Genomic DNA, 12,180 nt, shown 5'->3' with positions numbered 1-12,180 from the left:
GTAAGTTCATATGATTCTTATACTAAACAAGTGAAGGAAGCACTATTACTGTTGTTATAACCCCTATTTATAGCTTACTCCACAGGAACTCTTACAGCTTATGTGATTTATTCATGATTTGCAAAGTGAATTAACTGTGATGCTGGGACTGTAAGATTTCCAACGCCAACACTCTTTATAGAATTGAAAACATTGATAGTCTCTGCTTCCCTCTCTTTTAAGTAGAGCTTGTGTGTCTGTATGGATGTACGCATGTGTGTGTGGGGGTGCATGCGTATGAGTGAATGTGTGTTAATATCTACCGATAACTGTCAAAGGACCTTGGTGAACTTTTCAGCAATGCATGAAGTATATCTGATAATGAGCTAAAGGAAGAGAGAGAAAAATTTTTATGGCAATTTGATTCCCTGGCTCACAGTAGAAAACTGAGAGGTAGGTGTACGTATGCAATGGACCTAATGAATTAGACTAGCACCTGCATGCTATTATGTGCAAGCCAGTTTCCAAATACAAGTATTTACTAACAAAAGATGAATTGAAGAGTATGCAAAAACATGATAAAAAAATTTGTCAGCATCTCAAACTTGGGTTTTTGATCATCATAGTCAAATAATTATTTTATCTTTAGAGTGTGTGCGGATTATTTCAAACTTTAAGTGAAGATGCTTCATATTTTTCTGCATATGTTCATTTTACTTATATTTTAAATGTCTTTAATTAATGAAACTTCAGCCACCTAAATATAAATTATGAACCTGTCAGCATAACTTTAGTTTGTATGAAAATGACAAGTGGCAAAACTCTCTTCTTTAGCCTTGAGAATATAAACATACCTAAGAAAATCCATATACAGACAGAGGACTGAATTATGCAAGTTAAAATAAATTGATAACAAAAGTTTTAGCAACACTTAGGGTGACGCTGGAAAATGTCACCATACAACTACACCTTAAATGCCAATACTTATTTAGCTATTCTCCAAAAGGGAAGTGTATAAAGGAATAAAATATGATTGACAAAGAAACTGTTAACTCCATTTGTCAGCCAGTAAATAGAGACTTTAATACTAGTGCCAGTACTTCCAATCACTGTTATTACTTTCCCCTTCTGGACCCAGTTCCTCATATATAAAATGTGATGTTCTTCAAGGTTTCTATGAGCTCCAATTTTCAATTGCAAAGTCATCAGTCATTCTCCGACATTTAATTTCAGTTCATGTGTCTTTTTTAAGAAAACTTTTGTCCGGATATATGCCCAAGAGTGGGATTGCTGAGCCATATGGTAGTTCTATGTACACTTTCCTAAGGTACCTCCATACTGTTCTCCATAGTGGTTGTACCAGCTTACTGGGAACTATGTCTAGACACTTATGATGGAGCATGATAATGTAAGAAAAAAAGAATGTATTACATGTATGTGTAATTGGATCACCATGCTATACAGTAGAAAATTGACAGAACACTATAAACCAGCTATAATGAAAAAAATAAAAATTACACAAACTAAAAATAATAAATAAATAATAAATAAATAAATAAGTAGTTTTAGTTCAAGAGAAATAAAGGGGAAAACTGCATTAAGTCGTCCCACAATAACATTTAGCTTTTGATGTTTACTTGTCTTTATCATGTGAGTCTAACTACAACTAAAACAAATTTACTTGGCCTTGAATACTTGCTGAATAAAGATAACAATGACCAGACACTTTGGAAACAAAAGCTATATCATTCACCTAATTTGTGGCTCCAGGTGCTTAAGGAATATGCTCTTTGTATTAAGAATTCAGTACTCTGTAAATGTACAGGGTAGAAACTTTTATTTTTTTAGCAACCAGTTTTGAAAACTACAAAATTAATAAGCAATTGTCTTTAAATACATATAAATTATACAGATAGTATCACCCACAATAACTTCCTATCTTGCTATAATAAGGTCCCAAATGTTTTGAGACCAAATTACCTAATCTGCATAATAAAACCCAGCTTATTTTTATTGTACTTTACGCAAAGTACACATAGATATTCATAAATCATTATGATTTAGAATAGGAAAAATATGATTACTTTTGATATTATTATACGATATCGAGTAAAAATGAAATTTTAGTGATTAAAGATTCAGTATTACTTTCAAAATTTGTGTTAGGCAAACTTTAAATTTTTCTTACTAGTGAAGACTCGGCAGACTATATAACACACTATAGCAGTAACCACGATTAATACATCTTTCAACCAAGAGGTTTAAGAATGACAACAGTTAGCTTTATAAAAACATTAAAATATTCTATTTCCTAATACAAGTATAGAATACCTCATTAGCATTAACTGGGCATGACTCAAACTCAAAATCTTTTTCTATAACCAACACTTAGAGAATTTTCATTGTTCTATCATTAAGCTTAGAACATGAAATCAGTTGATATCAAAGGAATAAAAAAAATGTCTAGAGTATAAAGTATAGCTTAACATGGGTACAAGTTGCATAATTTAAAAAGTTACCTGAATACAGAGAGAATAGGAGTTTGCCACTTCTCAGAGCTCAGCGCTGAGAACAGAGGCAACTGATCATTAACTTTTAGCTGGAAGCAAACTTGCTCAAACATCTCAAGAGACTCTCTGCTTTGCCCTCCCCTCTTTCTTCTCTCAAATTAGAGGAAAGGGAGCTTGATCTCTGCTTGAAGAACTAGGTTTGACATGCGCAATTAGTTCATACTTTTTACAGTGTAAAGTTAACTTGGCTTAAATTATATACCAAAGAAGGTAACCAAGTCTGGCAATTTGAACTGCTAAATTTAACCTCTGCTTCTCTTCCTCTGATGTTGATATAACTGCATTCACATTTGCAAGTGTACATACCATCATATGATTTACTATCATGAATAAAACACATGGCAAAAATACTATAATATATACATTAAAATGCCAGTGAATCTTCAGCCAGTCTAAGATTAGATAACTCAATCAGTTGTGAACAATAACAAAGAAGCCAGGGTCTTGTGTTGAATCTCTTGGGAGGCAGATAATTTCATTTTGTTGCCTAATCACACATTGCATGCCTTACTTGGCCAACCATTCTGTAAATGCCTGCCCTCTGTCACAAAGGGTCCTCACCTAAGAGTTTAATGGGGAATCTGATGGTAGGTCAGTTTCATCATCTTTGTATCTGAAGAACTTAAAATAATCTTAGGAGAAATGAAGAGCTACTGTTTAGTGGATATTTCCCATGTTTTAGGTGGCTTATTTAACCAAACATGACCTCGTTTTCTGAACCATATAAGATAGACATATGATACATATTTGATGCATGAGAACACAGAGGCTCAGTGTTTGGTTACAAGTGAAGCCACATAGCTGGGAAATACTGGGTCCTGGATTCCAATTCGGTTTGTCTAGATCCAAGATCCATGTTTCTCTCCACTAAACAGCAAGCCAGCCTTGTTATGATAGGTGGGTGAGGATAATTTAATTTCCTATATGAAAGATGCCATCATTTATATCTAGGCAATACATAATAACTTTTAAAATATGATTCCCAAAGATTTTAATAGGATGCACTTCTAAATGTTTGTATATAATGGTTACAATAACCAGGGGGTAATGTAAATAATCTCTGGAAATTTCCTCCAATTAATTCAATCAAGTAACGCAAATACTTTTACAAAATAAGACATGTGGCATTTTTATATTTTCTATTAAAATATTAAGTTCAAAAAAAGAGAAACAAAATAAAAGAATTTAAGAAAATTTGCCTTGTACAAAATTAGACATACACTACAGTTTTAATACACTGAAAGATTGTGTAATGGGGACTTCACAACTGTACAGTACATAAAAAAATCAGAAGCAGATGACATCTTAATTGTGAACTCTTCAAATACCTTTGTTCCAACATAGCAAAGTGTTTAGTCAATAGTAAGTGATCAACGCATGTATTTATGATAAAATTAACCTGAGCTAAATGACTAATCAGTTAAAAATAACTTTTATTTAAAAGATGGAAGAATAAAATCTCAATAGTCATTTGCTTTATCAATTGCTTTTATTTAATGTCAAATGACAATAAGACTCAGTTCTATGCAAATATACGATTACTAATGTTAAGTAAATATGCCATTACACAAAGAAAGCTAAGTTTAAAAACCCCTCAAATGTATGATTCATATTTTCACTTAGTTATTATTATAAAAAGCTCTAAAGTTAAATAAAGACAAGTACAAAGACATATCTAAGTTTGATATGTAAAAATTATGTTTATCAAGAAGATAAATTGATAACATATGATCTATAAAAATTAGAATTGGCAGGAGTGTAAACCATATATTTTGTACTTATTTTGTGTGATTTTGCTTATTGTTACCACAATGTCCAATCCTTAAAAATTACTTTCCAGGTAATACAGTCATGTTTATTGCATAAAGCTTTGAGAAAAGAAAAGCCTAATGCAAAACATTCTTGTTCACCACGAGCCCAGGGGAGAAAATGGCTGAAGGTGACTAACCTTTGCCAAGGTTACAAATTCCTAAGAGTAACACCAAAAATGTGGTAATGTGAGTTTGTTTTTTGTTTTTTAATTCATTTCCAAAATTCTTCAATAATTTGGGGAGAAGAGAGAGAGATGAAATAGTCTGAGGGGAAAACCTGGATAAATAGCATGTGTGCTCTTGGAATAGGTTATTAATTCTGTGTTTGAAACATGACAATGAGTTCCTGGCAATGAATTTGTTTATAATATTATTCCCAAGTTCCATGCAGCATTTGCACATTTCCCTTGTGAGATTTTGATGTTTTTTTGCATTATGCCTAAGGAGTAAAAACTGAGTTAACGGGGAAAACCTAAGTTTTTTATCTGAATAAAAAGTGCAAGAAATTCTGCACAGCAGAAAGCTCAGAAATATATATGTTTGGGTGAGAAAAAGCAGTGAACTAGTCAAAAGACTAATCAAATACCTCACAAACACAATGGGGATCTTCTAATGGATTGCTTTTTTTCATTTAGATAATTTTTTCCCTATTCTTTTCCTAGAAAGAGTACAATAATCATAACATTCACTTAGCATAATTGACTATGATCCTATTATTTTCTGAATTCTAGAATTATAATGGAGTTTGAAATCAGCATATAATAGAAGAAAACAACTCAAATTTATTCCCTGAGTTAATTATCCCTCAGAGTTGCAATGTAAAAAGAAATCTTTTTTTTTTTTTTTCACCTTGGTAAGCATAAAAGGAAAAAAGTCTCTAGTTAAATTTGCTTTCAGGAAATAACTCCTTTAAGTTTGCAATATGCCACAGGAAAATATAATGGGAGCCAAGGGGTCCTAAACACAAAATATAGAAGTATTCTACCATTTCAGCAGACTTTCCTCTTTTTGCTGATGACAGTGGTTCACTAATAGAAACAGAATTACTGGAAGCATGATTTGAGTATAGGGAAGGAACATTTAAGACACTTTCTTCTTTGTTACACAGTCAAAATATCTTACCATATTCAGCCAATATAGGAAACACATTCAGAGAGAGTACTTTGAAAATATCCTTCTAGCTCAGAACCCCTGATTCCTCCTAGCTCCCCACCATTACCCCCGGCAGGCTCACGCCTCACAGCTTTCTGTTCAGTGCACCAGCATCTGCCAGTGACTCATCTCAAAGTCAGAGTCAGCAATACTGTCTCTACTTCTCTACCATCAAATCAAATTACCAGTCATGGTGGATTCTACTTCCACAATGACTCAAATCTATCTCCTCCCCTTCCTTCCCTTAGGCACCATTTCAATTCAATAAATCTAGTTGCTTCCCATTTGTTATACCAGCATCCAGCTTCTCTACGTGAGTAAAGCCTCAGTATCTTTGCCTAAATTGGACAGCTAATACAAGTTCAGACCACAGCACACCAGTCAATAACTCCTTCTGGCTGCTTTCAAACCCTCGTGCCCCACAGCCATTTGTGTGCTCTCTGTCTGTCTGTCTGTCTGTCTCTCTCTGTCTCACACACACACCTGGGGATAAGTTACAAGATAATATGATCAGAATGTGTAACTTCCATCTATTACTACAGTCAATACCACTAATACTGGAGTTTTAACGTGCTTTGCCTTTTCACTGCCGTTAGTAAATTATAAACCATTATTTCTCATTTAAAAATGCTACAAAGCCATTAGACATTAATATAAGATGAGTAAATAGAGTTAAAGGCAAAGTTACATCCACTGAAATAGTCACATCTCACCAGGTGTGGGATTCTTCCACATCTTGAAATAAGTTTATATCTTTAGTAAAAGTTAAAAAAAAAAAAAGCTTTTAAAGATTTTTAAGTTATTTTAAATAAAAGTGTAAAATCTTCAATTGCTGATGTCATGAAATATAAATTTAAAAAGTTGAACGGCTATTATCAAAAAGACCAGAGATAATGTGGAAAAAACAGGAGCCCTGGTGCACTATTGGTGGAAAATGATACAGCCACTATGGAAAACAGTATCATGGTTCTTCAAAAAATTAAAAAAAAAAATTACTGCATGATCTAGCAATTCCACCTCTGGGTATATCCAAAGAAGATAAAACTAATATCTAGAAGAAATATCTGCACTCCTGAGTTCATTGCAGCATCATTCACACTAACCGAGATATAGAAAATGACCTAAATGTCCAACACAAATGAATGGATAGAGAAAAATACATATACACATACATGGGAATATTATTTAGCCACAAAAAGACTGCAATTCTGCCTTTTGTGAAAATATGGTGTTATGCCAAGTGAAATAATACTAACAGAGAAAGACAAATACATTGCAATCTTACTTACATACAGAACTGAAGTAATAGAAACAGGGAGCACAACAACAGTTGCCAGGTGTTAATGGGTGGGGAGGAAACGAGATGTTGTTATAAGATAAATAAGTTTTGGGGATCTAAAGTACAGAAGGGTGACGATAGTTAAGAATATCCTGGAGTTCCTGTCATGGCGCAGTGGTTAACAAATCCGACTAGGAACCATGAGGTTGCGGGTTCGGTCCCTGCCCTTGCTCAGTGGGTTAAGGATCCAGCGTTGCCGTGAGCTGTGGTGTAGGTCGCAGACGCGGCTCGGATCCTGCGCTGCTGTGGCTCTGGCGTAGGCTGGCAGCTACAGCTTCGATTCGACCCCTAGCCTGGGAACCTCCATATGCCATGGGAGCAGCCCTAGAAAAGGCAAAAAGAAAAAAGAAAAAAAGAAAAAGAAAAAAAGAAAAAAGAATATCCTACTGTCTACGTGAAAGTTGCTGAAAGAGTAGAGCTTCAATGTTCTCACCATAGCAACAGCGCCATGATAATTATGTGACATGATAGATGTGTTCACTAATTTTACTGTGATGATAATGCTCACAATATATGCCTGTATCATATAATCCCAGTGTACATCTTGTTTGTGGTTTCCCTGCGTGGACACTCTTGGCATCCTCCCCAGTGGCAGACAGAGCACATGGACCTTCTTCGCCTTGTCTGGCCCTGTGATGGGTCAGCCTACTTCCTAGGCTTTCTCCCCCCAACAACTTCCATATTTCTCACTATGGTGTAGAATAACTCCTCACTATTCTTCCTCACCCTATTGGAAAGGATTCTTTTCTTAAAAAGTATTTGATTTAGTGTTAGAAAGTTTAGGCTCATACCTACACTCTACTTCTCTTGAACAAAGTACCTAACTTCTCTGACTCTCAGGCTTCTCACCTGCCTACTGGCTTCATGTTTCCTTACAGAGATGCTTCTAGTAAAATAACACTTCAGTCTATTCCACACATGATTGCTGAATTTTGAAAAAGGAAAAAAGGGAAAAAAAAAAAAAGAAAAATAAGCAAGCTTAGGAGGGACATTTCTGGTCACTCTCCTTTCCATATGTGCCCTCCGGGGAGAGGAAGTGCATTTTGGTCTGTATATAGTGTATACATTCTAGGGCAGACTGTGCTCCTACAAAGGGAAAGCCTAACTTTTGGGCAAAGATCAATTAGAAACTCCATTTGACCATATATCCAAGATAGTCTCTGATTTAGCATTAATTTTAAGAATAATTAAGTCAAAGGGAATACCTGGATCTCTTTTTTCCCTTGTGTTAATTAATCTATGTAATAACATTTTGTGAGCTGATAAAAATATTTTTAAAAAGTATTATATTATGAATAGCAGGGATCCCAAGATAAATAAGACAGGTTCTCTTTTCTTAAATAATTACTCTTTCATGATGGACAATAGTCATATACAGTTAACAAGGCCTAATTATTAAACCTAAAATAGAGATATAAAGTAATATTAGAGTTGCCATATACTGTAGAAATCTTGTATGATTTAACTCACCTCTACATACATTCACATATATTATGGTCAAGAAGCATAATCATAGAATTACCTGCTTAATGCAGCTGCCCTAACATCATAAAGCTGTTAAGCAATGTTAAGATTTGATTATCAGAATCTGATATCATAGAAATGGTCCCCTATATCTGGAACCGATATGCACATTATTAACCACATTTTCCATGGATGCATTAGTAAAGGTGACAGATTTGCTCTTAACAGGAACCCTCAGTTCCTTATTTCTGGAGCATAACATGAACGGAGAAGACCAAATATTTAATTTAAAAGATTTCCTAGGTTAAAAAGACTGCCCCAAATATATGAATGTATCCAATTCAGCCTGAAAGTAAAAGCCTGATTATCTTCTCTCAGCACTGATATCAAACCCCCAAATCCACACTCTATATAAAAGAAATGAGGACACTTCTATGTGAAAGAAGTGAGTGAGTGAGTGAGTGAGTGGGATTAATTTTAACAGGGAAAATACTGTTGAGTATGCTCAGCTTACCTCCCTACTGGCTTTGTGATGTGATTTCAAGGTAGAAAGGCATACAGAGATAAAGAAGACAGAATAAGTATTTGGCATGTCGTTTTCCTGAAACCTTCCACTAACTCATTCCAGTGACTTTTTTGTTCAAATAATTTGTTTCTCTCTCTCTTTTTTTTTTTTTTTTTTCTGCTACACTTCTGTCAACCACCAGATTAAAGTTAAAGCAGTGTCAGGAAAGAGTGATATCCATTGTACGTTCAGTGTTCAAAAGTTTCTGAGGCCACAAAAAGACCTATATATTTTCATAGTTGGGTTCCTTGGGGAAAGCCCCTCCCAATTTTCCCTGATTTTTAACTGTATCCAGGCAAATGAGATGCCAATAGATGTAAAAGAGAAGTTGAAGAAACTGATTAAAGGACGCCACAAAGATACAAAGTGTATTTGAGGGAAAACAGAAATATCACTTAATTAAAAGCACATGATGGGAGTTCCCATCGTGGCTCAGTGGAAATGAATCTGACCAGCATCCGTGAGGACACAGGTTCGATCCCTGGCATCCCTCAGTGGGTTAAGGATCTGGCGGTGCCATGAGCTGTAGTGGTAGCTTGCAGACTCGACCCAGATCCCAGGTTGCTGTGGTTGTGGCATAGGTGGGTAGCTGTAGCTCCGACTTGAACCCTAGCCTGGGAACCTCCACATGCCATGGGTGTGGCCCTAAAAAGACAAAAGAAATTAAAAAAAAAAAAAGAACACAATGATCGTAGATGGTTGCTGTGTTTCTAAACCACATATTTAACAGGTCTGTGATTATAATTTTTTTTGTTTAATTTTATTGGTGTCTTTTCAGTTTTTAAGTATCCAATTGCTAGAGAAAACCTAGGGAGGCAGAAATCAGGCACAGGGAAGCTATTCCATAAGAACAATGTGTGATTAAACTCTATAAGAAATCAGTGCCATGCTGCTGCTGGTCTCTGTGTGAAGAGCCGAATGGAGTAAACAGATCCAACATTGCTGCCTAACTCTACTACTGGAATTATGTTATTTCAGGGGTCACTGGTTCTTCTCTACTGTCCTGGGCAAGACTTGAACAGCTATCATTTATCTAATGACACTGGGATGTGTGTAACATATGTTGGCCAGATTAATTGATATGTTGTGCCTTGTAATACAGCTACTATGGCCAAAATCTAAAAAGTAGATCAAACATATGCACCCACCAGGTCTTCAGAAGACTCACCACACCACTGCCAGACATAGTGAAAAAAGCTCACCACACTACTGCCAGACACAGTGAAAGTGGCACTGACAGAAGTAGTACCACATTCAGTCCATCAGTTCAGAGGCTCTTCTCTTCACAGAATGTCCTTGAAAATTCAGACGAGGTTTTTCTCACTTGCAAAGTCCTTTTTCATCCAAGACCTTTTAAACAAGGTTCTGCATGCTTTGCATAGTATCCAGAAATGTACATGCTTAAAGTCTGACACCAAAACAAACCTAAAGACTTACAATATTAGACAGCTAAGAGAGAAAGACAAATGAATTGATGATAGAATATCGAATGAATTAAGTGAAATGAATTTATTATAGAATACACAAAATTTCCTGCATCTACATATTTGTAATTATGAAAGCATACAAGGAAGGTAGTTATAAGTAAAAGATTTTAAACGCAAATCAAAACTACCATGAGATACCACCTCACACCAGTCAGAATGGCCATCATTAATAACTCCACAAATAACAAGTGCTGGAGGGGCTGTGGAGAAAAGGGAACCCTCCTGCACTGCTGGTGGGAATGTAAACTGGTATAGCCACTATGGAGAACAGTTTGGAGATATCTTAGAAATCTATACATAGAACTTCCATATGACCCCACAATCCCATTCTTGGGCATATATCCGGACAAAACTACTTAAAAGAGACACATGCACCCGCATGTTCATTGCAGCACTATTCACAATAGCCAAGACATGGAAACAACCCAAATGTCCATCGACAGATGATTGGATTCGGAAGAGGTGGTATATATACACAATGGAATACTACTCAGCCATAAAAAGGAATGACATAATGCCATTTGCGGCAACATGGATGGAACTAGAGACTCTCATACTGAGTGAAATGAGCCAGAAAGACAAAGACAAATACCATATGATATCACTTATAACTGGAATCTAATATCCAGCACAAACGAACATCTCCACAGAAAAGAAAATCATGGACTTGGAGAAGAGACTTGTGGCTGCCTGATGGGAGGGGGAGAGAGTGGGAGGGATTGGGAGCTTGGGGTTATCAGATACAACTTAGAATAGATTTACAAGGAGATCCTGCTGAGTAGCATTGAGAACTATGTCTAGATACTCATATTGCAACAGAACAAAGGGTAGGGAAAAAAAATGTATAAATGTAAGGATAACTTGATCCCCTTGCTGTACAGTGGGAAAAAATAAATAAATAAGGATTTTAATCTATTTCATAATAACTATAAATGGAGTATAACCTTTAAAAATTCTGAATCATTATTTTGTATGCTTAAATTCATATAATATTATAATCGACTGCACCTCGATTAAAAAATAAAATAAAATATATTTTATAAACTACGTTAAATAACAAATTATGAAATTGACAGAATTTAGTTGCATTAAAATGCCTTTACTCCAAAAGCTTTCTTCCCAAAGGTTTAGACACTCTCCCACCTATGTATGAAAAAAGAGTATACTCTAGAGAATATAGTATTTAAGGAATGAAATTAATAATAATAATAATAGCTAATCTTTATATAGCCCCACAATGTGCCAAGCACTGTTCTAAGTACTTAAAATATAAATATAAATTACCACAGTTAATTCTCACAGTAGCCCTATGAAGAAGATACTTTTTTACTGTTTTTGTTTCACAGATGAAAAAAAAAATGCTCTGACAGATTATAATTATCGGTATACCTCTGTGACATTCCAGGTTTAGTCCAGACCACCACAATGAAGCGAATATCAAAATAAAGCAAGTTACATAAATTTTCTGGTTTCCCAGCACATATAAAAGTTACGTTTTCACTATCTACAGCCTATTAAGTATGGAACAGTAGCATTATGTCTAAAAATGTACATACCTTGATTTAAACATACTTTCTTGCTAAAAATGTTAAACATCAACTGAACCTTTAGTGAGTGGTATTCTTTTTGCTGAGGGATTGAAATATTGGGAAAATTACCAGTTTGTGACACAGAATCACAAAGTGAGCAAATGCTTTTGAAAAATGACTTGCTCATTGAAGAGTCGCTACAAACCTTCAACTTGTAAAAAACACAACGGGAATCTCAATAATAAAGTGCAATAAAACGAGACATGCCTTTAGTAAATATCAGA

General features: G+C 35.1%; 1 protein-coding gene across 8 annotated transcripts in view; it reads right to left on the bottom strand.

Moving 5' to 3' along the window:
• SLC16A7 (solute carrier family 16 member 7) overlaps nucleotides 1-12,180 on the bottom strand; it is a 158,883-nt gene that overhangs the window by 87,691 nt on the left and 59,012 nt on the right. The window contains exon 1 of one of the 8 annotated variants that reach the window (XM_013997680.2): nucleotides 2,499-7,011. The exons of the other annotated variants lie outside the window; for them this stretch is intronic. The gene's annotated coding sequence lies outside the window, so the exon portion shown is untranslated. Of the gene's footprint in view, nucleotides 1-2,498; nucleotides 7,012-12,180 lie in introns of those variants that run through there. 8 annotated transcript variants of the gene reach the window in all.

The sequence above is a fragment of the Sus scrofa genome, chromosome 5 (genome assembly GCF_000003025.6).
Source record: "Sus scrofa isolate TJ Tabasco breed Duroc chromosome 5, Sscrofa11.1, whole genome shotgun sequence".
Classification (NCBI taxonomy): domain Eukaryota; kingdom Metazoa; phylum Chordata; class Mammalia; order Artiodactyla; family Suidae; genus Sus; species Sus scrofa.
This window is presented reverse-complemented; position numbering and strand designations above follow the sequence as displayed.